The 24,396-nt window shown below is 37.7% G+C and overlaps 1 protein-coding gene across 2 annotated transcripts in view; it reads left to right on the top strand.

Annotated features, from left to right (window-relative positions):
• foxj3 (forkhead box J3) overlaps window positions 1-24,396 on the top strand; it is a 111,436-nt gene that overhangs the window by 4,198 nt on the left and 82,842 nt on the right. The window contains exon 2 of one of the 2 annotated variants that reach the window (XM_072665683.1): window positions 17,137-17,225. The exons of the other annotated variant lie outside the window; for it this stretch is intronic. The gene's annotated coding sequence lies outside the window, so the exon portion shown is untranslated. The remainder of the gene's footprint in view (window positions 1-17,136; window positions 17,226-24,396) is intronic. 2 annotated transcript variants of the gene reach the window in all.

Below are 24,396 nucleotides of genomic sequence, written 5' to 3'. Positions count from 1 at the left end.
GTTAGCGCTGTTAACTAATTTTCGTATAAATATCTATGGATTTAGAACGGGAGGTCATAAAAGCTCCTTTAGGTGTAATGTGTTACATAAAGAAAAATATAGAAATGACCCCTTTAAAGACATTTAACTGCAGTGTGTAGTAACAAATTCTGTGTTCATCAGTCTGTTTACAGAACCCTGTGGTTCTAGGCCTATGTCATGATTAGACAGTGTGCTGACAGCCTTCTGTAGTTGATTTTGCTTTATTTTTGTTACAGTGTTAAATGTGTTAATTGCACCTTTTTGTGATTATCAAGCTTAATTGCTAGGATCTCACATTTCTGATAAAAATGATAATTGCTGTCTCAAGTGATACTGCGATGCAGATTATTAATTGCAATTAACAGTGATTTGTGCACGTCAAAGCATTCTCTACAAGTGTGCTCTACAATTTTTTAGGGGGATTCATTTATTTTTCGCACCTGATTAACTAATTGTTGTCCTAGTCACTGACCAGGGCTTTGTCAGTACAGCCTCTTTTTTTTATTGGGACTCTTTAAAGGGTCCTTATTTTGTCTCTTCTGAAAAGAGAAGTAGAGTGCAATTATTGTTGAAGTTCCAAAGTGTACTGTTCAGACACCGGCCCATACAGGCAGGTTCATCTAAACCTGATTTAAATTTTACATGTGAAAAGCAACATACCGCTACTTTTGGACAAAAACTTTGTATCTTCAGAATTGCAACTTTTTAGGTGAAGAAAGAAGGAAAACATTCTGTAAAAAGATTTTATTCAAAGTAATTTCGGAGCATTTCTATTGGCCCATTCATCATGAAACCTTGATGCAATGTAAAGAAGAATTGTTAACTCTGTTCATATGTCCTCCTGTCCAGCCTACAGCGGTTTAGGCTTACTCATTCAAGCTGTTATACGAAGTGTTTTTTGACTGTTTTTAAATAAGACAATACAGGCCAGCCAGTCAGAACAGAAGCCATTTACATAAATCATGTCTTATAAAAACAGTAACAAAAACAGCCTGTTTTTATAACAACAAAATGGAATGATGGGTGGTTGGGAAATGGTAAAATGAATTAAGACTTAAGTCATAAGTGGACTTGGAAATGTAGAACACATTTAAGTTGCTGGTGAAAGTCCAATTATGAGAACAAGACCACAGCACCTCCTGAAAGAATAATTAACACAAACATTAATTAACAAAATTAAGTCAGTTTCTTCAACTACAAACACTGCTTACTTCCACTGTTGCCTCTTTTGGGGCTGTCACAGAGTTTTTTTTTATTAGAACACAGGAAACCATTCCAGTTAGTTCCAGTGTGTCCTTAATGATCACAGATTCTTTTAAATGGCATAAATTGCAACTGCATTTGTTTTACCGTGCGTATTGACATGCACCCACTTATTAAAAAGAAAAAAAAGTGAAGAATGTAAATTGTAACAACCCTTTTGCTGGTCATGCCTTGGTTTAGTGTATTTGAGGGTTATGTAGAAGCTACATGTTCCAATTTGATCCTAATAGTAAGTTGTGTTGGTGTGAAGAAGACTGGTGGAGCTCAGTCTTCATTAGCAGTGCCGTGCATCACTAGCATGCAGATGAGCTATGAACCCATTCATCTCCTGGAAATGCTTCCCTGATTCCAATTTGAATCTTGTTTGAAGTCATATTGTGTGAGCCCTCTTTTCTGTGTTAAAGAAGTCTCTTTATGTGAAAGATCAGAGGGGATAATTGCACTTAAGCGAACCTCATTTATAACAGGCCTGAGCAATTACAGTAACTGCACTTCTAGGCAGTTTTTGGGCCTCCAGTAAATGGCTTTGCAGCTGCAGGACTGCGATCAGATCAGTAGCGATCAGTACAGGATTGACACAGATAGAGCATGATTAGAAATAAGTCTTCATAGAGTGACTCGTCATGCTTCGTTTTCATGCTGGTTGTCATGCATTTTTCTATGTATTGCATTCTTTGCGTCGCATTTTCTTGCTAGATTCAAAAAGCGTTTAAAGTGTTATTTTAGTAATTATTAAAAATAAATTATTCTCAAGGTGCTGCAGGCGAAACCCCCCTGGGCTTTTGGGGAGCTGTTTTATTATTAATGTTATTCAGGAGCCAAATTTTGAGTTTTGCTCAGCTGGGTGCTTTAATCTATTTTTGCTGTAAATTGATGAATTTTTAAAGAGCCCCTCGCTGGATATGGGTGAATGTGGGAATGCAGCATTGGTTCAGAGTTTTCACCACCCCCCACCTCCCTCCCCCCGGGAAGGGGAGCACTATACTTTCATTTTTTATTAATGCTGAAATACACTGCCATAAATCCACCAGCATCTCAATGTGCTAAGAACTTTGTCAGATGTTGGAGTGTACCAGAGCTTCTTAAACTTCTTTTCACACTGAACGACCTCGTGTTGATATCGAACCCAAACTAGTTCATTACTGATGTTTTTGACTTTCCATTTTACTAATTGTAACGGGGGTAGAGCACTCGAGACCCTCAATACAACATTTAAGATATGCACAATGTGATCAGTATTGAAAAAAATCTGCATCAGGGAGTTGACTGATGTCTGGTAATGTCTTTGTTGTGAAGAAATGCAAACAAATGCTATTTTTATTATTATTATTATTATTATTATTATTATACATGAACTCTGGGTAATGCAATTTTTTTTAGGCCTCTTTTTGTAGACTTTCAGTCTTTGCTTCAGACTTTTAATTCAAGGGCTTTAACAAAACCGTTAAGAATTACAGTCATTTGTCACATAGTCCCTCCATATACACACTCCGAAAAGTAATTGTGCCAGCTATCCGTAAATGTTAGATTTTTTTAATACTTTAATCCCAATACTGTTTAGGCAAACAACTTTTAGTCAATACCCATAGTTGATTCTCGTTTGTGGGTCTTTCTTTCTTGCGTTTTCTCTTCAGTAAGTAAAAAGCATGCTCAGTTTGCTAGAGGAATTTAAGAACATTTCCTTGTCTTTTTTTTTTAAGGCTGTGGTGTGTTTTGTACTGTAAAACATCCTATCACTTTTGCAGCATTCGACTCAATCTGAGCAGACAGAATAACTATACACTTCACAATCACATCAATAAAGACCTATGACCTAGTTCCATTAGCTGCCATTAATGCTTATGCCATAACACAGCCTCCACCATGTTTGACAGATTATGAGGTATGCTTTGGATAATGTGCCCTTCCTTTCTTTTACTATCCTCTTCTTCTCTCCTCATCTTTTCGTTCAAGATAATCTTGGTTTTATCTTTCCAAAGAATCTAGGAAGGCTTTTTTGTCTCTTGATTGTTGCACCATGGGTCTGAGAGTAATGCAAGTTCAATCCTGTGTATGTCCTGTACATATTGCAGTTTTGACAATAATGCTGACCTTGACTTTAACAATCTCCTTGAGAGATCTGCAGTCCTGGATTTTTATGAAGGCAGCATGCACTGTACAAACAGCTGGGCTTCGGCCTGCATAGACTATGAATGTATGAATGTATGAAGATTTAATGTTCATTATTAATTTTGTACTAAATGGCTAAACGTGTGTGACTGAGGAAGTATGGAAGTATATGCTATATGCTCCATGTTTGGTAGCTGTTGTGGATAGTGGACACAAGTCCACAGTGAACTCACAACAATAAGGAAATAATTGGGGGGAAAAATGTTCACTCCAGGTAATTTTCAGGTTTGAAAGTAAAATGTGTATATTACAATATTGTGCACACTTGGATCTTCATATAGCTTGTTTATATGAGTAAAACAAACAGAGGTAACAAGCATTCAGGACATGATGCAACAGTTTATTAGCATTTAATATCATTATTTGCACATAAAGTTCAGTCCACAGAAGCTGAAGAAGAAGAAATTTTATTAGACATGTTTTGGCTTGACAAATTATTATTTTTTCCTCAGAAACTCCTAGGTTAATAAAAGCAAAAATGTAATAAGATCATTCTGAATATGTAACTTTGAGATTAATCATGCCTCTTCATTGTCTTGAGCAGGGGTATTAAGCACATTCTGGGCAACTTTGCAGTCATTAGTATTTCCTCTCTTTTAATACTCTACATTCAGCTCAAGAAGGCCTTGTTAATTAGCTGATGGGTTGAATCAGGTGTGTTTAATGAGACAGAAGGCTGAACTGCAGATCTATGACCTGGAAGGAACCCAGCGTGACCTGCCTGGTCTAGTGCAAGTTGAACAGAATGTCTAGGCTAAACAGGCTAGAATGTAATGTCTATTTTAAGGAACGCATTTTGGCCTGAGATTTAAGGGTATTTAGTCCATATTTATTTTTTAATTTAAATTTTAATGAGACGGAATATAAAAATGTTTATGGACTGTGATTTAGGTTTGCATTGATTAACTTTTAAATCAATAAATGTTTATTGTTGGCATTTGCAATAATGTAAAGTGTAATTGTGGTTTAGATATTGATTATATTGATTATTATGGGGCCTAGATTTAACCTGCTTATTTCTGGTTATTCCTGGTTTGTTAGACTAGTGTTATAATCTAGTCCTGAAGATGAAGTTGCTCTTTGTGTGGTCTTTGATGTGTTGCGTGACCTGCCACTCACTTTCGTTAGCCAAACCATGTTACCACTTTGACTACATATGACATACTTCACCACAGCCTTTCCAAGAAAGCTTTGGGGATACACCGTATTGTGCTGTCATTGCTTTCAAAATGACTACTGGTTGGAAATTTTTAAGACTGCTCATGTAGGCCCAAAGGAAGCCTTTCAGTGATATAAGCAGTAACCTAGTAACAGAATGAAATCATGTGTAGCAAGGAAACAAAGGATTTCCAGTTTTGGCGTAACGTATATGATATGGTTCATTCTAAAACCCAAACATAATTGTCTTCAGTTTTGAAGCACTGATCTGCTTTGCCTCTCTGTTCTTGAGGGGGCATAGCCTATGTTTTCCCACTTTTGGCTTTTTTTGTTCTATGTACCAAAAAAAAAAAGTGGTATTGTTCATTTTAGGAATGTATGCAAATAAATTATTTTCTGATTGGCTGTTTTCCCTCAAGCTGAAATTTCTTATAACTTCAGTTTGAATAATTGGAGCTACCCTGCTCTAGGCTTAGTGTCTGTAACTGTGTTGCTTTTTGAGACCTTGCAAAACCTTACAAACTACATCAAGCCATCATTAGATAATGATGAGTAAGATTATTTGTTTTGTGGTCTGGGCCTGTTAACTTTTAGTCTCGAGTTTAAAGTATAACTGCCATCTGGTGCAAATACCTGATTGCATTGTTTGTGTCTATTGGTCTCTCTCAGCTCTAGGCAGCAATAGGCTTCTCTATTTAGTATAGGCTTCCTGGCTGTGTGCGTTGAAAGGATTTTGCTAAGCTTACACAGCTTAAGTAATGATAATCAAGCTCTCCTAATACCATTTGATATCCATTTTAATTACTTGAGCTAACTGCACACTCAGCTGTAGTTGAAAATACACCTCTAAAGAGACACAGCTCTAATAACCCGCTTTGGTCAATTATCTGCACCCCATGTAGAGCAATATCTGTCCCGTTCCCTCTGTGCTGTGAGTGTTTGGTGAGCGTCTCAGTGGTTTTTGCTTTAGCTTACGGAAGTTAAAACATTGGAAATTTAATACAAACCTCTGATTAGCAAACTAAATTAGTTCAGAGGAGGGAGATTAGTCAGAACAAAGAAGCAAGCAGAAGGCAAGCAGAAGGTTGGCAAAATGGAAAAGGTGCTATAATTTTTTAACTTTGGATTTTAGGGCCTATTACTGTCATACAGTCAGCATGAACATATTGTCTTATTTAGCCTAGCACTAAAGAACATGCTGCACTTATTCCCATTAAGGCAGCATATTATATGTGGTGGTCTTTAACCTAATGCCTACTTCTCACTTAATTAACATGAAATGTATAGCCTCATGTAAGAAAGTAAGACATCTTGACCCTTGCTCTAGTTTAAATGCGAGCAAATGGAAGTCTGCTGTGGTGGGGGTGATGCCTAGCAATTGCCTTGTCAATTTCTTGTTAATCTTGTATGTTACAAGAGGGTCTTTTTCCTAGTGCTGGGAAATACGACCTCAAATCAATATCAAGATTAGTTAAACATTTTACCTCGATTACAATTAATGAGTGATTATATAAACTGCTTGAGTTGCACAGTTGGCTCAGTGTTAAAGTTCTCCTTTAAGGGGATGGTACATGAGAACACACTGGAAAAAAATTAATAAAATTAAATTAAAAAGAAATTAAAGTGATCTACATGGGCAAGTTTATATGAATAGGTTCTGAATTTTGCAAAGAGGTTCTAAATGTTGTTTTCGATTAATTTTCAATTTATTGCCCAGCCCAACTATATCTTACTTTTGTCTTACTGATCCAGACATTCACATTGACACATGCAGATTCTCTGATTAATGTCCGGAAAGGTTCTGAGTTACTGGGCATGTCAGAAAGGGGCTTATGCAAGCCTTCTCTGTTCTGATTGGCTGTCCTGTGTTGTCTTATTACGAAAGCAGTCCACACTAAAACACTGCTTAAAGATCAGCATGAATGGGCGACTAATCTGCTGTAGGCTGTATAGGTGAACATGAACAGCAGGCTTTTTTATTTGTATAAATGGACAGGGGAGTCAGCGAAGTCTTTGTGTGCTATTTGATTATTTTATTTCTAAATAGCTCAAAATTGAAAATTGGGGATGCCTTTAACAGTGCATAAAATACATAAAACAATACAAAAATAGATCACTTGTTTTGGAACAAAATCACAAACTGTACAAACAACATTTTGTCCTAAAAGTTCTACGTTTGGTAGCATTATTATATTATATTTTAGATTGTAGTGAATTCCTTAAATCCTTGTCATTAAAGCACACAGAACACTATAATTGGTTAGAGGGCTTATTAGCATATTGTATTTTCTTGCCATTTGAGTAATGGCAAGGCCAAGATCATGGTATAGAGTAACAGACATTGTGTGGCCCTAACCTGCATTGCTCAACTATTCTGAAGCAGTGTTTTTTTTTGGGGGGTTTTTTTTTGTATTTTGTTTTTTGGTAACTAAATTGTTCTAAACATTTTTCTGGAGGGCTATGATTCTGCGAGTGTGATTCAGAAAACCCCAGAATGCAGCCAAGGAAACCCTCTGTGGAGCTGCAGCTCTAAAAAGACGAAACTGACACTCTGAGTGATGACTCCCCTTACCCATAAACCCTTCTGCCCCCCCACAGCCTGCCTCTCTCTCTCTCTCTCTCTCTCTCTCTCTCTCTCTCTCTCTCTCTCTCTCTCTCTTTCTCTTTCTCTCTAACTCTCTCTCTCTCTCTCTACCTCTCTCTCTCTACCTCTCTACCTTACAGTCCTACATTCACATTCTGCTCTTCACTTAACAAACAGGCGCTCTGTGGAGATTTCTGAAGAATGCCTCATGTTACTCAAATGAGTCATATTTCCTTTGGACTGAGCGCGCTCCCTGCGTGCCGAGTGGGGGAGGGGCTGACTCATCCCGCCTTGACTGTACAGCTCTTGAGAGCTGGTCACTTCCAGTGCTATTAAACTGGAGGGTTGGCTCAAAAAACGAATTTGCAGTTTTCCCCCTCACTGCAAATATAGTCACTTAGCCAAGACTTTGTTTGAAGTTTGTTTCTTTAGTTTTGCACTGCAGCAACAAGGCTCATGTGACAAACAAGTGATTAAAACCCACTAGTTGGTGTCATGCAAACGGAATAGGATATTGGAGAAATGAGTTGTTTTAGATCAAACTATTGTGATAAGTGTTGCTTCGTTGGTGATAGGACATTAGATACGTTTGTTGATCAATGGATCTTTATTATGGCAAATCCCACAGTGGTTGACGCTGGGCTGGACCGGCTGAGTCATCTCCTCGTAAATAGACTGGCTGGAATCCTAGCCCTTGCGTTGACCCTGCCAGCAGCTGCTTTTGGACCGCTAGACCGATCTTCTGGAGAAGACTGCACCTGGTGTCTGAAGGCTTTCAGATTTTTCTGTCGAAATTTATGGCAATGTTAATATTAATGGTACACTGATATTGAGTTATTGATGGTTAGTCTCCTTATTTTAATATTAAAAATATAGTATTTAACTAGGTAAATATTAAAAAAGTAAATACTATCTTTAATGTTGAAGTGCTTTCTTTTGGGCTAACATTTTACCTTACTGTGTAAGATTCTCTTTGCTGTAAGTTTAAGAGAAGAAATCAGACAATAAACAAGGCCAAAACAAGATTTGTACAAGGACTGTAAGACATTTATTTTGCACAGAATAATGAATGCAAACTTAAATGTCATCACAATACCGTAGTAACCTCATATTCAGATAATGTCCTCATATTGAATTTTTCATTTTACTTGATTGGGGCTCAAGATTCAACTCTGGCGTAATAATATTTTTTCCCCTATTTTGTTTCTCAGAGAACACACTGTGTCTCCATGCCTTAATACTCCTGAGTACATGCTGAAGACCTAGTTTCACTTTGCACCATGTATCTATAAAGAAACTCATAAGTATTTAATGTCCTTTTGCAGGAGGCGGTGCTTGGTTAGAAAATAGCGAAAAGTACGACTGATTGAAATGGCGAAGACGTGACCTCTTTGCCAGAGAGCTTTAGTCAGTAAACTTGGTGCCTTCACTTTACCTGCACTATTTGGTGTCTTGCCATCACTGGTGAGTCACCGGAGACTGCATGACCTACTTTTAAAGTCTTCTAGGAGTGCCAGAAAGAGTTTTATTTGCTGAATGATACAGTGGGTAAATAGGGGTCCAGACCCATTTTGGATAGTCCATTGGCCGCATCAGTGCGTATGTCACTTCAGGAATTCTCCCCATGAAGGAAAATCATTCTGGTCAGAAATGATTTAGTAGGAAAATCTTTGGGCCTGACTTATATGAAAATGTTGTGACTGTTAACGTTTTAGAAAAGATAAAAGCTTACTTTTTGGGTTATTTTTTAAAATAAACCAAACATTTGTTAAACATTTCCTTTACTGACTGATCTGATCTGACAGTTAATAATGTTCAAGCTTCTCAAACAGCAGAAAGTAAATATGTCAATATTGGAACTCCAGAGGTGGGGGATCCCAGAAACTTTGATTTAGTTTGGTCCTGCTCAATTAGCTTCTGTTTTTCTCATTTTGCTTATTTTTGACCAGTTCTCTTCAAAGAAATGTAGACATTTCTGTTATTACATGTTCTCTTTATTTTGGAGGTTAAACATGGATGCCTGCTCATGCTTCTTATTGTTTTGACCTTAACATTGTCTGATAACATCAGCAAGTTAATGCATCAGATCGACCCTTGTGAAAAGAAATATCAGGTGAAATATACAGTTTTTATGTTTTGACAGCATGGATGCATGATGAAAGGAGTTTTAAAAGTTGTCAAGCTGTCATCTACAAAGGCTTGTTGTCTTGAATGTTGCGCATGAAAATCGAAATCAAGGATGTTAGAGAGGGGATTTCCTAGTATCATCTCTTGCCATTTGAATAATGAACGCTGCAGTGTGGAAATTTTAGCTAAAAGCAGCCGCTGCTTGTGGTTAACTTTTGGGATAAATGATAGAAACCATCAAACAACATGCGATCTGCTGTCATTTCAGTTGCAAATAATGTGGACTGAAACGCGAGCGCTAATAGCCGTATTTTGTCATTTGTTGTCTTGCACCAAGCGGAGACAAATTAAGGCTGAATGCGGCTTCTTGAACTGCTCTTTTCCCCTTTACAAGGCTTTGCGGCTTTGATATGTCAGTTTGCTCTGAATCCTGCAGCTTCTTCTGACATGAGTGGTCTTGAACAGTCCAATCTCACAGAAACCCCCCAGTATGCCCGCCCCAGGGTGTGTGTTTAGTTATTTAGTCTGCGGTCTGTAAAATGTGGTTTGATGCCTCCACTTCCCTGTCTTGATTTACCCTCCCCATTAACATGCAAAAGAGAAAGTTGCTCATAAAAGCCTGTGTGCAGTAGGGGGTATCGGACTGTTTTCATGGGGAGTTTAATGGCCAAAGAGAGTGACCACAAATGTGTGCGCACGCGCACACATACACACGCACACATGCACGCACACACACATACTTACACACTGGCAGCTCTGTAGTTGATTTTTTTTTGTATTTTTTTTACTCTCCCCCAGAAGTTTGTTTATGATCACTTGGGGGCGGGGGGCTATGCGGAGGATGAAGATTACAAGCCATTTTTTGGCCAATGTCTATAATATTCTGTTGTTTGCTTCATGCACATCGACAATTTTAGATGTGTTTAGAAGGTTTTTTTCTTTTCTTTATTTTTTCTTTTTCCCACTGCATGTTCTGAGCTTGTAGTGCAAAATTAAACATCCTTTCGTAAAGTTTGCTTTGTCTATTAGTATTTTTTTTACTTTTTACATAATACAAATTTGATTGGTGGCACCTAAACCAGTTTCAGTTCCTCTGCAGAAATGTATATTGTAAGTTTGTAAAGCATTATGATGTACACTTGGCATCGAAAGAAAAGTTATGGCATTGTAACAAATGTAAGGTACTGTTTGGCTGGCTAGCTAATTTCAGTTTTCTGTTCTGTAAGCAAAGAAATTTACATGTACAATGGCAGAATTGTTGTTCGTATGTGAGCAAGCAACATCAAAGCTTCACCCAACTCTCAAAGCGAATTCCAAACAGTATCACAGTGTTTATAGCCAAGGATTCAGTTTTTGAGAACCTGGGATTTCCCTCTTTGCTGCAGGCTTTGGGTCCGAGATAGCTGTAACATGTGATGCATGAACATTTATTGCCACACAGTCTTATGTAACCGTAATTGCCCATTTGATCACCAGTGAAGGCCAACTAGCATCTCATGTGCTCCGAACAAGAGCAGTGAACGAGAGCCACACGGGTGCAGATCTGGCTAAACTGTTAGAGTGTAGCAGAGCAACGGCACATCACTTTATTTAGATTTAGATGTTGTTACTGATCTCCAATATGGTTGCTGCTGCTGAACAAGGTAAATTCATACATGTGAAATTCTATGCTCACAGACGAAACCTATCCTTTCACTGAGTGCACAAGTTGCCCACTATGTCAGTGTTTTTTTCCACCACGGCCGCACAGCAAATCCTGTCTTATGTGTAAAAATATAACATTATGATATTTTAAGACCTTTTCATGATACCCAATATTTGCCATTATTTTCTGGCTTGCAGACAGAATGCTCGAACAGTGGTCGATATTTGTACTATATTGGCTATCCCTACTTTAGCATGCTTGTTTTCTTTTGCTAGGTAACCTTTCTCGGTCTAAAGTTATTCTGCTGCTTCGTGATTAATTTAGGTTGTGGGTAGAGCTGGGCAATATGACTATTTTATTGTATTGTGAAAAATGTTGATATTGTAATGCACAATATGCTTTTCTAAGCATATTGAGGATATTGTTAGTGCTTAAACACTAATCATTCATTACAAACTGTGTAAATTTAGAAGATGTGCCGCTAACATTGAGTAAAAATCCTTGTATGCCGTATGCAGTTTTTGAAAAGCATTTTTTAAGAATCATTTGCTACTTATGTATTTAGTTTGTGATTTTGTATATCATGATAGATATTGTGTATCGTGAAAAAAGTCTTTATATATTGTGATACAGGATTTTTACCATATCACCCAGCCCTAGCTCTGGGGTATTGTTTGTTTTTTTCGCAGATTGAAATTTGTTGCTAGTTAGCGATATCTATTTAGAATTCACTGAAGATATCATGCTAGCTGTTGTTTACCTGTGTTGATGGTCTTAGCAACTTTGCTAGCATTTGACCTAGCACAGTTGCATTGTTCATTCTTCATTTCTTTCTGTTGAACTGAAATGGAGTATTTAGCCAGAGAATAACATTTGTGCAAGTTGTTTGACTCAAGTGTAAGTGCAAGTGTGAAAATAATAATGGTTTTAAGTGTATTAGTATTTTAAATGTTACTAGGCAATAAAGCAGGTATGTAGCTATTTTGCTTTTTGAAGTGGTTGAACTTCTACATGTTTTGAGTGCTGCAATCTTGGAAAACTATCAATGCTAATATAAGGTGGACGATAATGGCAGGTCAGCAGTTTGCACCAGCGATCCCCTGTTCTGAATGAGTCATGCTGCCTGCCACATGACGTGTGACTTCTGCCAAGTGAGTCATCCGAAACAAGAGCAGTTCAGAGAGCAAGGCCTAGAAGGAACCAAATGTTTTGAGAGATCGAGAAGATTTAGGCTTTGCACATTTATGCTACAGAAAACTCTGCTGCAAGTTTCCACTAAATTAATTTGGAATTGCCATTATTTATTTAGTTTTTCCTTCTAGATAATGTGTTCAATAAGAACAGTTGTTGGCTAATTAGGGGAAATCTATTAGTGTGAACAGTGTGCAAGTTCCTCTCTGAGACCTTGCTTGAGTGTTTTACAGCAGTAAGCACAATACATAAATACTAACCCCATCATCTTAATGCTTACTTCTGCATTTTATTTGTAAAATGCAATATAGCAAATTTAAAACTAACTGTGCATCAGAAATTAATCTGATGCTATGTGGTTATGCTTATTGATTTTATTGATCGCTCCTTGATAAGTGAGCTTATCAGTCTTGTACCCCCTGGGCTCTGAGGTTACTGAGGTTCTAGTTTTTGCAAAGATTACATTTTTTTGTCTTGCAGCTCAAAAAGGGTGTGTATGTTGTTGTAATTCAGCCTAACTCGACTGAAGCTGACTTTAACCGGGCTGAAGTTCATTGATGTGTTTCAGAACTGGGTGTGTGTTGAAAGGAATCTGTCGATGGAGATGGTTCAGGTGTTTCTGAACCCACAGCTGGCAAAAAGAGTAGCCATGCTTCAAACTCTGCGAGAAGTGCACAATACACAATATGGACAATAATATTGTAGTTGTATTTCATATTGCTTTTAGGCATATTACAATGATAGTGATTCATAGGTATTTACAGTGTATGACTGTGTTGTTACCCCACTGTGTTGTCTTCGTTTCTGTTGGTTAATATTGGCTCCATATTCTCCAAAAGTGATTGTTATAGGGCTCAGCATTGTGTCAGCAGTGAGGAAGGATGCACCGATACAACTTCCCCATCCTGATATGGATTTTCCTTTCAGATTTTCTAGTACAGTGTGGTTGTTGGTGATGATGATGATGTGATGATGATGATTATTATGCTCAGTAAAAGGTCTAGGTCAGTATGAATTACATTTCAGTCACTGAAATTAACAGATGATATATTGTGCACCCATAAATAGAGCTGGCTGATATGGATAGATTTAATATCACAATATTTAAAGACATTTTTTACGATATATGATATTTATTATACTATTTCGTCACATATACAAAATGTTCAAACAGCGTTAAACATTTAAAAACTGCTCTCCAAATACTCTTCCATACTGAGTACTGTGATTTTTACTCAAAATATGTTGCACTCCATTGAATTAAATAAGACTGATTAGACACTCTTTGTAATGAAACATGCAGAAAAACATCTTTAAGCACTGACGATATCCACGGTACACTCAGAAAAGCATATTGTGTACCACGGTAACAAAATTTATCACAATATAATAAAATATTGTCAAATTGCCCAGCTCTACCCCTAAACTTAGCAATTGAAGTGGGGAAAGTTTTATTACCCTTTGCTGGTTTTTGTTTGCCCTTGTCTGCAGCGTCCTTTCTCTTGGTTATTTTGTAATAATGTCAGTGATGAGAGGGGATGAAACCAGCTCAGAAAAATAAGACAAATGATGATGATCCTAAAAGCTGGTTCTTTTGGAGGCAATGGAGATTTATAGTAGTCTGAAAGGAGCCCAGGTTTTTAACACACTTGTCAGCTGGCTGCAGAGGTGATATGATTGATCTGGAGTAGTCTCTCTCTTATTTGTGTGTGTGTGTGTGTGTGTGTGTGTGTGTGTGTGTGTGTGTGTGTGTGTGTGTGTGTGTGTGTGTGTGAGAGGCTCTTTGGTTAAAGTTACTCACCAACTTTTATTAAACAGATCAAGCTTAAAGCAGATAAAATCTTTAGGACAGACAGATTCCCTACATAGTGTGTTTTGGTAGCTCACAGATAATTCTCAGCATATTAGGTAGGTAGTCTTAATGTTTTGGTACATCAGTGCTATGATCTGTGTATCATGTCTGTATGTCACTCTGATCCTGAATTAAGTAGCCTAGAATACTGGCAGTATTGGAATCTGATTCAGCGATTGGATCGATCCCATGGATTGACCAAACTATCTGCTATATATTATACAACAACTAAGCCGTTTAATATTTTGTGTGCTAAATTGAAATAATTACAGATATATAAATTGTACTGTAGATGTTCGGTAAAGATAAATATAGATGGTCAGTAAACACTACCTGAATAGACAGGTAGGACAACAAAGACATGTCAGGTTTGTGAAAACTTGAGGCTTTTTGGTTCTTCCCTTTGCCTTGTTAAGTTAATAAATCTTATACATCACCATGTGGGAGAGACTTAAGGCCTCAGGATTGACTTAAAAATTAACTAACTTTGATAGGCAAACTATAACAAATGAACACCAGTATTACATGAAGCATGTTTTTTGTCATTAAAGTAAATTATTGGGCTGGACCTTGGCACAGTGTTGTCTGGGCTCAGGACTCTTATTCTGAATTTTTAAGTCTGTGAGACCAAAGAGACTCAAACGGTGTTGGGCCGAGTCTGCCTGCATGTTGCCTATGTATGTGAGGGATCTGCCGCTTGCCCCTCCTCCCTGCGCTGCTCTTGATTAAACCGAGCAATCTGCTAAAGGTGATGAGCAGAGAAAAGAAGACTTGATCACACAGCAAAATCAAAGATATGACTCCATAAGTTCAGTTTCTAACTCAGAACACCAAACACTTTGATGAAAAGAGGAGACAATACGCCTGCAGAACGGTAGCATCTTTTGTTTGTAAACAGATGCTTCACAGGGTATCTTCAGTCCATTCAGAATTCATAAAAAATGTAATTACATGGAATATATTGCATATTATGCAGGTAAACAACAAATCAGTTTATTTTTTTTATTAACAGTTCACAAACTCTGCTGATCCTGATCATTCACTACACTGAGGCAGAGCCTAGAGGACATAAGGACAGACTAGTACACAAACTAGAGTGGATTTTAGCTGCATTTCCCGAGCTGGATTACTCTCTGATAGTTGAGTACTGGTTAGTTAGGGTAAGTCTAACTGTTTACTGTTACTGTCTGTAGGTTGCTCTGATGAAGGGGATGTTTATTATTCTCTGGTCTGTACTGTGTTGTGTTGTCTGTCCGCACTTGTTTGTTTGTGTTGCACTTGTGTTTTGTATGCACTGTCTATGTTGCACCATGGTCCTGGAGGAACGTTGTTTCGTTTCACTGTGTACTCTGTATGTAGTTGAAATGACAATAAAACCCACTTGACTTGACTTGACTTGACTTGAAGTTATGAAGTCTCGAATACCGGTGATGCAGGAATCGGAAGTTTAGTGAATGCATCGGTCCCATGGATTCATATCCGATACCTGATCCAGCTAATTATGTTTGTTTTTTTTTTGTATCTGACTGATGTCTGATCCTAATGTTGCATCGGTACATCCCTGTTTTTTTCTGTGCAGAAAGGAACTACCTGCTCTACAAGTCAGTTACTAAATTAATACCTGGAGTTCATTTGCAATTAGCTGCAAGTACAGCATTATTGATTCAGTACGTTGAGTAACTTCAGTAACAAGTCTGTTTGTGTTGGACTAATACATTTCCTGTTCATTCACTTATAGCTAACTGTTCAATTAAAATTGTAATGGCTTTGTTAATTTATATGTTCTATAATAAATAAATAAATAACTCGAGCATAAGTGGTGAGTGGTTCTGTCCCCTAGCCCTGCCTATCACTCTGTGCAAACATAGCCAGTGCGGATGTTGCTTGGCATCAGCTGATCTGTGAGCATAATCCTCTGAGCGTGCCGAGCTGTCCAGTGGCAGTGTGTTTGTGGCAATTTGAATTTATGTGACGCAGGAGAAGCACGCTAGTCTTCACCCTCCCAACATTGGTAGCTTTGTGTGATGCAGGAGTACTGAGTAGTGGGTGGTATTTGAAAATGACTAAATCAGGGAAAGAAGGCTTTGTAATGACAGTAAAACAGCTTTGTTAATTTGGTCAAACTTATGTAGATATATTTGCAAAAATGTTTGCAGGAGTTGTTTTGAGTTTGTATTGGGAGAGCATTTATATGGCAGGCTAGTTATTTTAATGAACAGTTGTAATGATTTGCTTGTGGGAGGGTCAACTACCTACCCTGAAATGGCAAGTCCGGTTATGCAGTTTTACAGCTGGTAACACTTGTAACTTGTAACACTGTGTATTTTTGGAAAAGCTTAATATTTGAGTCCCCACTGCATTTAGGATGTAGTAGAAAATGGTGTTTACTGCAGTATTCTTTTTATCATTATTAGTTTTTAAGTTTTGTTTCTGATTTTTACCCATTTGCTCCCCAATTTGGATAACCAAATACCCAGCCAATTCATATTCTCCCTTCTATAACATGCAATGCTCCTGACACTGGGGAGGGTTAAGGTGGACATACACATCCTATGACACATGTGCAGCCAGCTAGTCCCTCAAATTCCGCACTGCCGCAGGTGGACCATCACCGGGCCACTCAGAGGGAAGCGGCGAGTACCCAAATCTGATGCATCGGACAGCCAGTGCTGGCGTGCATTGCACCTGAAGTGATGTGGGGGGCCATTCACTCACCCTGGAGACAGAAAAGCCAGTTGTCCTCTCTCAGCACCCCGGCTGCCGATGGCTAGAAGCATGACCGGGATTCGAAACAGCAACACTGTGGTCATAGTGTCAGCGCCTCATTATTCTGGACCACTCTGGTCCCCTACTGCAGTTATTTTACCTTTTTGAAAAATAGTATGTACATTAAAAAAAAAAAAGATTTTTCCAAGTAATATTGCATCTGTTTTTTTCTGTTGGAACAATGTAAAGGGTCGCTTTTCAAATGATGTGAGGAATAAAGTGAAAGAAAAGATCAAGATATATGGAGCACTTTTGTTTTGCTCCACCCCCCTTCCCCCCCAAACTGACGTCTGTTATCGTGAGATTTTTAAGAGACAATGATTTGTTTGCATTTTTTTCTCTTGTGCCCTATGCTGTTAGATGAGTGAAGTCAGTCTGACGGAGGCAGCAACTGGGAGTTCTGTTTCATCTCTCCTTACGCCGTTATGTAGCAGACATGCAAATCCAAGGTAATGAGAGCAGTCTGTTTCGTGTAGGGGCCAAGGATGTGTTGAGGAATTTTAAGTGGAGAAGAAAGAAAGGTGCGCTCCAGACAGATTTCTCTAAAGAGAGGGAAGGGAATGAGGAAGCAGTGCTGATAGACGTGGGCTGTGATGGGGAATCCATGCACACTCAAATCAAGTATTAATTAGCTGACTGGATTTCTGCTCTGTGCTTTTCTTGTGGTGATATGGTGCTCAAGGGGAAAGCTGTTAATAGTCTTGAGTAATTGCATATCTTTAAACCAGAATGAACACAGCCAGCAACAGAGTTGTTCAAGTTCAGCAGAGATGTTTGAAGTTGCAGTTTGGCTGGTTTAGTAAGTAAATGGCGACTTTTTGCCGTTATGATGTACACTACTGCCTTTCATGTGATTAGCGAGCAATTATGTCACGCATTTGAGATTATTGCGTTTTGGTCTTTTGCTGGATAGCTCGGGCTAATTCGCGGGGGGTCGTGAGTAATTTTCTACCTTTTGAGAAGAGCAGCTTATTTTTTTTGGACAAATTATCTATGACTTTAATTACACACATGTCATGTGTCTGTTAGCTCAAAGGAAGGACTTGTGAACTTGAAGCAGTTCTTATGTGCCGACTAAAAGACGTTCCAGATCAATGAAAGATGCATCAGACTGCATTCACAGTCTATAATGCTCAGAGGATTTAAGACACCGTTTGATGAGCTGCTTATATTGATTCACTGTAAATCACCACATTAAGTAGCTTTGACTTGTTTTTCTATTCCCTCCCTCTCTCCGCAACTTCATTTTAAGCCATGAAAACGTGTTAGGAGATTCGACATTGATGTCATCTGAAGTAATGAGAGGAAGTGAGTCAATGCTACTGCATCCTGCCTCTACAATATCCTGTTGATATAAGGTGACATGAGGGAGGGATGTGGCAATCTTAATGTTGGCTGCCAGACCATTTGTACACGCTTCATTTCAGGACTTCAATTATTTACTACAATCTTATTGTATAAAATTAAATTCTGTAATGTTTTACCATTTTAGGCATTAATCAAAATTCATGTTGAGACTGAATAGCTTTAGAATTCGCAACTGATTATAAAAAGGTTCTCCAGAATTAGACACAGTTTTGACTGTTTGCCTGCTGGTGCGTTCTAATTTCAGTTCTTTGGTACTTTATGTTGCAAATGTAGACTTGCAAGCGAAGTTGAATCAGCAATTGCATCTTTCATGTAATCTTTTATCATTAAACACAGGGTTCTACAGAATTCTGATTTGCAGGGACATATTTTTCACCAAAATAATGTTTTTCGCCAATGCCACTGGTGAAACAGATAATTGCTAATTTGACTGGATATGACGAGAGAACTACTTGGCTCATTGCATATTCAAGCTTTATAAACCTGCTTAGCTGTCCAGTGTCCTAGTTTAGTTTGTACTTTTAGTTAACAACTTATGATTGTTGTATTTGCTGTGGTCTCGCAGCTATGAACGTAAATTTTACAAATGACTGGGGCCCGATCAGTCAAAAGCCAAGTATGTCGAATTAGCATGCCGACATTTAAACAGGCTACAAAAACGGCAAAAAAAGTCGGCCAATAGGCAAATCAAAATAGAGCTTTTTAATTTGATTGTGTTTAAAACTTAAATAGCTGCTTGGTCAAGCAGCCTACTGTTCGTCCAACCATTGAGAGTCGAATCAGTTGGTCCTAATTCAGTAGTGCTGGTGGTATTTAGAAATTTTTGCCAAATTAGTGCGATATTTTATTATTTAAGCCTCTAATTAACTACTTGCTTTCCTTTTTGTTTCAGCTGACTTTTTTTTTTTTTTTTTTTTTTTTTTTTTTTATATGTAAATATATATATATATATAAAAACCTGTGTATCTAAATGTGGCTGCATATTATGTATCTCTCCTAGTAACTCTATTCTGATTACTATCGCTATTACTTACTGCCCCTAAGCTGAGCATCTTATCTAGCTCACAGCTAGTAAAAGTGCTCTGAGTAGTTTATTAAACGCTTTAAGAATGTTCAGAACCTGTTTTATAGCTGAGTGAAAGACAGATGTGTGTACTTGCAGACGTGTGTGTGTGTGTGTGTGTGTGTGTGTATACATGTAAACTGTGATAAGGCTGAAACTGGCTTTTTTTTATCTTTCACCTGAAATGGTGCAGAAATTACATTGCTTCCTGTTCTTATTACTGTACAGAATATACTTGCTGCAAGGTGGACCGGAATTTCGGTTAAGAAAAAAAAAAGCTGCCAAAAAAAGTTGAAAACTTTTCTACTTTTGGCTCCACACACAGAACAAATAGTGCATTGATCTTGTAATTTTCACACAAATAGTATATCAACACAATTGCTCTTTTTCATTGACATTGTATTGGCAACATTTGTATTTAAGGAACTTAACATTTATGATGAGTTTATGATATAATTTTTATGATATTATTTATAATTATATCATTTATGATATTTTCGTAAATGTAATGCTTGTAACCTGTCAGTGCTTCTAACACTACAAATCAATATTGTTGAGTGTGGCAACAATACTGTTATAGACAGCTTATCAGCCAGGATTATTCCCTCCTCAGCGGCCCAGTCGTTGACATCCCCCTATAGAGAACGCATCCATCCAGATACAGACTTTTCCTTTCCGGGGAAATATTTTCTCTGCAGCTAGTCTCATGTTTCTACCTGGTCGTCACATAGGAGTTTCTTTTTCAGTCTAGCAGCATGCCGTTACTTCTGCCTTCGCCATGGCCCAAGCAGGCCCTCTAACCTAAGTGTAACATGACCTTATGTGGAGTCCTGTGGTCAGCAAGGTGCATAACCAGATGACACGCAGTCGTTCCTCTGTGGCACTATGGATCATTTTACATCCAAATGGAGTCCTCTCAGGGCCATATGGGAATGCATGAATTTGTGTCACATTTAATTATTTGGGTTACTCTCTGGGAGTTTTCAATGTTTGTGTTGATTTGTTGTTTTTTTTGTTTTTTTTTGTTAGTCAGTCATTATTGTGTATTATAGGGTTCAAGGTTTAAAGTCTAAGCGATAAATATGTTTACAAACCAAGGCGTTGCCAATAACATGGCCAAAATGAAATTTAAAACAGTAGTTTAAAAAAAGAGTATCATAAACATAAGCAGAAAGGTTCAAGGTCAGCGATATTTTTATCCATAAGAAACCTGAATGAAGGGTTTTCCAGCTTCTGCGTCTGAACTTGAAGAGTCTTGTTTGTAACTACAACAAACAGAGCAGTTTAAAACTAATGGCCTTTATGATGTTGATGGATTAAGATTATTTGAATCCACACTTCCGTCAAGCTCTTTCACATATATACATACATACACACATATATAGTGCTTTAACAATGCGGCGGATAACTAACAAGACAAAACCCTGACTTGGCTGCACTGAAATGGTCTTTTGTGAGCTGTGCAAACATCTTATCCTGGATGAGTGACGAGAGAGAGAGAGCTCCAGCAATTGAGGATAGGTTGATTTGGCAGACCTCTGGATCATCATGAAAATTCATGTTGACTAGATTACCTTGAAAAATACAGGTGTATTTTTAGCCCTTGAACAATTTCAGCTCGGCTAAACAGAAGCTTGTACTGCCTACTTGTGAGTTTGACCTTCAGCCCATACTGATAAATCTTACATGCTCCGGAATCTCTATATATGGACAATTATTGAAGAATGTCGGAAGAATTTATTGCCAGGTGTGACCATTGCATTACTTGGAAACCCTGGTCAAATTCCTTTTAGTCAGTGGCTCAGAACTGCTTCAGTTAACATTGTTTGCCAACTCCTGCAACTGTTGATGACATTGATACTCCCATTGTTAATAACCTGAAGTCTCATCTCTTTATGCTTTATGTGTCTTTTACCTTCTCACAATGGTTGATGTGGCCAAACGTAAGTACGGCTGAGTGTGTTTGTGAGGCTATTCATTGCTTGCTATAGGGGATCTAGGGTCACTCACGTAATGATAATTAAATAGCTGTCATTCTGTTCATGTAGTGGGACATCAGTCACCTTTTACGTGGGGAATTCTCAGTGCTTTGCCTTTGTGAAAGAGTGGCCATAAGCTGGAACATCAACAAAAGATGAAACTATTGACCCATGATTTAATCCTCTTTAATCTCCCATGTGCTGCGGTGTTGTGCAACCATAGATTCTGATGCATTGTCATTCTGGGAAGAGGCCGTGGCTTTATGATGGTGGTTTGGACCAGTGCTGTGAATGTTTTCTTAATTCATAAATGAATAGTTTGAAAATACACATAAAATACACACCACACCGTCTTGCCCTCACTCCAAATGAATCATATGTGTCTGAAATTTGCTTAGAAGGCTAATGTATATAAGTAATTAAAGCTTACCACAATGTTGGGGACAAAATGCAATATATTATGCAATAGAGCTGTCAATACTTGTTGCAACCTGAATTTTGTGGATATTTTTATTAGGAACTGACATGGTCCGCACTTGAGAATCGGAGTGATTTTGAGGCCAATTTGTCCTTCCTGTCCATTAAAGAACATGTCCCAATTTTAGGCTGTATCTTCAGTAATTCCACCCTAATTAAGTTGTTAAATATTGAACGTTCAATATTTGACTTAACATCCTGTATTTTTTGTTTTCTTTATGCTACAACAAGCACTGCAATCTTATCTTGCTTCTGAGAGGCCGAACCCTTGGTTGTAGTTCTGTACCAGATGTGAACTGAAATCTGCAGTTCAGATTACGGTTCATGTAATGAGTACTACCATTTTTGTCTTATTTAAACGCAGTACAATAGCATCTAAAACTGCTATTAGTTTAAAAACTATGAAATCAAAATGTGTAGATATTTTAGTGCTGTTTTTAGGGTTATTTTTTTATCTTTGCAAAAATCAACATTTATGGTTAATTTTCATACGTTTGTTCAAACCTCTTTTCAAATCCTCAATTTTAATACATTCATTTTATTGTTCAAAATATGTTTGTTTTTGGCAGATTATGGTTCTTGTTTGGGATCCACATGCAAAATCTTTACGTCTGTGTTATTGTCTATGCAAATTTTGTAGTTTGAAAGGCTTCTAAAGGTTAAAATCAGCTTAAAATCAGTGCTGTCTGCAATTGTGTAGTAGGGGTGGGGAATGACATTTTGATTGTTATTGCAATGATTTACATCATTCAGGTTTTCACTGTTTATTATGGTTATCATCTGAACTTTCTGAAAGTTCTGAAAGAAGTTGTTGATGGTACTTGTTAGGGAACATACCAAACTGCAGAAAAACGTAATATTTTGATATGTTTTAAGTATCCTGAAAATGTCTAAGTAAGTGATTGTCGTATCACTCACAACTAATGTGTTCTTAATATCCTTTCATGGTTTCTAAAATCCTGTATTGTGGGCCAGGCATAAGCTGTTCTAGTTCAGGTTACTTAATGACTAGATGTGGTTTGAGGTAAGTGTGGTGACGACTTGGGCATGCAGTATGCACAGTGCTAATTGGTGGGGTATAAACTTCCATTACTTGTTAGCTGTGTTAGCCTTGCAATTATAGTGCAAAACTAAAAGAAGCAGAGTTTGGACACCAAGGGTATTCACTTATCATCAAGGTGTAAAATGAGACACTAGACAAGTGTTCCTTTAATGCTCTGAAATCGAAATAGAGTAGTTTAACCCATTGTGTTGCAGACATCCTGTGTCTACCCACACATCTGACCTGTCTAAACCTTAGTGTGTCTGTTGTGCAATAATTTGATTGCCCTTTTTTGCTAACATTATCTGAGTAAGGAGCAGCAAAGTTTGCAACATGAAGGGATGCTTCAGCTGAAAAGCATCCATCCTTCTTAAAGCATCCATCTTTATTTGATATATTCATCAGCGATTGCTGGTATTCCCCTTCTGAGTCAACATGTTTCGGTTCTTCATTTCCTCAGGGATTAGACTGCTGTGACACATTATACTCTGAGTATACAGCCTACAATTCACTGAAGATTGTGGTGTTTAGTTGACGGACTGTATCTGGCTGTAGGTTTGCATTATTCTGTGTTTGTTAGGTAAGTGAATAATTCCAAGCAAAGTTACAATATGGTAAAGAGCAGCATGTGTTACTGTCTGCATCGTGTGTGTGTGTGTGTGTGTGTGTGTGTGTGTGTCTGTGTCTGTGTCTGTCTGTGTGTGTGTGTGTGTGTGTGTGTGTGTGTGTGTGTCTGTGTGTCTGTGTGTCATAATGGCCCATGTGAGAGTGTACATGACTGAAGATAATCTATTAGCTTATGAAAAGAAAATGGCAGCAGACTGTATAAGGTTGGTGGGGGGAGCTGGGGGACTGCAGTAAAAAGCTCAAAACTGACTCTAGGAGTCAAAGAGCAGGATTTGAACAGTTTAATGATGCAGCAGCATCCAGATCTGCCAGGCAATAAACTCTGTAATATGTTGTTAATTATTTCTGAGAGATTGGATATTGATTAAAAAGCAAAACGCTTTTAATTATAACCCAAGTGTTAATGCCATTCCAAGTGTAGACAATTTTAGGCCTACGTGAGAAGAACCTGAAATGACCGCACTGAATTCACTGTATGCCTGTTGTTCTCTTTAGTTATTTTATCGTTATTATGGTCATATTATTGTCTCTGAATAGTTGTTAAAATGTCAATGTCTTGTCAAATTTAATTTTAATGTAATGCTGAGCAATGGAACACTTGACAGTAGTTTATTCTGTGCTTTTATTTATATGTCTGCACTCTTGCACAAAAGTCATGCATCACTATTTTGCTGTTGTTCACTTTTTGACCCATTTGGAAATCTGCCAGTTCTTTACATTGTCACATGTTTTATGATGAAAGGACCAATAGAAATGCTCAGAAATAGCTTGGAATGTGTTTATGTTGCTTTAAGGTGTTTTTTTATTTGTTTGTTTGTTTTTTCTTTTCCTTCTCCTGTAAAGTTGACATTTTGGAGCCATAGTATGTGCCACTGTATGCACATTGCACTTTGAATTAGGGGTGGACCAAATGATATTTTTTATTTCTTAAATTTTCACGATATATGTTATTTATTACAATTCATGCAGAAAAAATACATCAGTAGGGACAGGTTCTTTAAAAAATACTATAAATACTTCGAATACTCCCATACCCATACTGAGTACAGTGATTTCTTTTAAAA

This window comes from Salminus brasiliensis, chromosome 21 (assembly GCF_030463535.1).
Source record: "Salminus brasiliensis chromosome 21, fSalBra1.hap2, whole genome shotgun sequence".
Lineage (NCBI taxonomy): Eukaryota > Metazoa > Chordata > Actinopteri > Characiformes > Bryconidae > Salminus > Salminus brasiliensis.
This window is presented reverse-complemented; position numbering and strand designations above follow the sequence as displayed.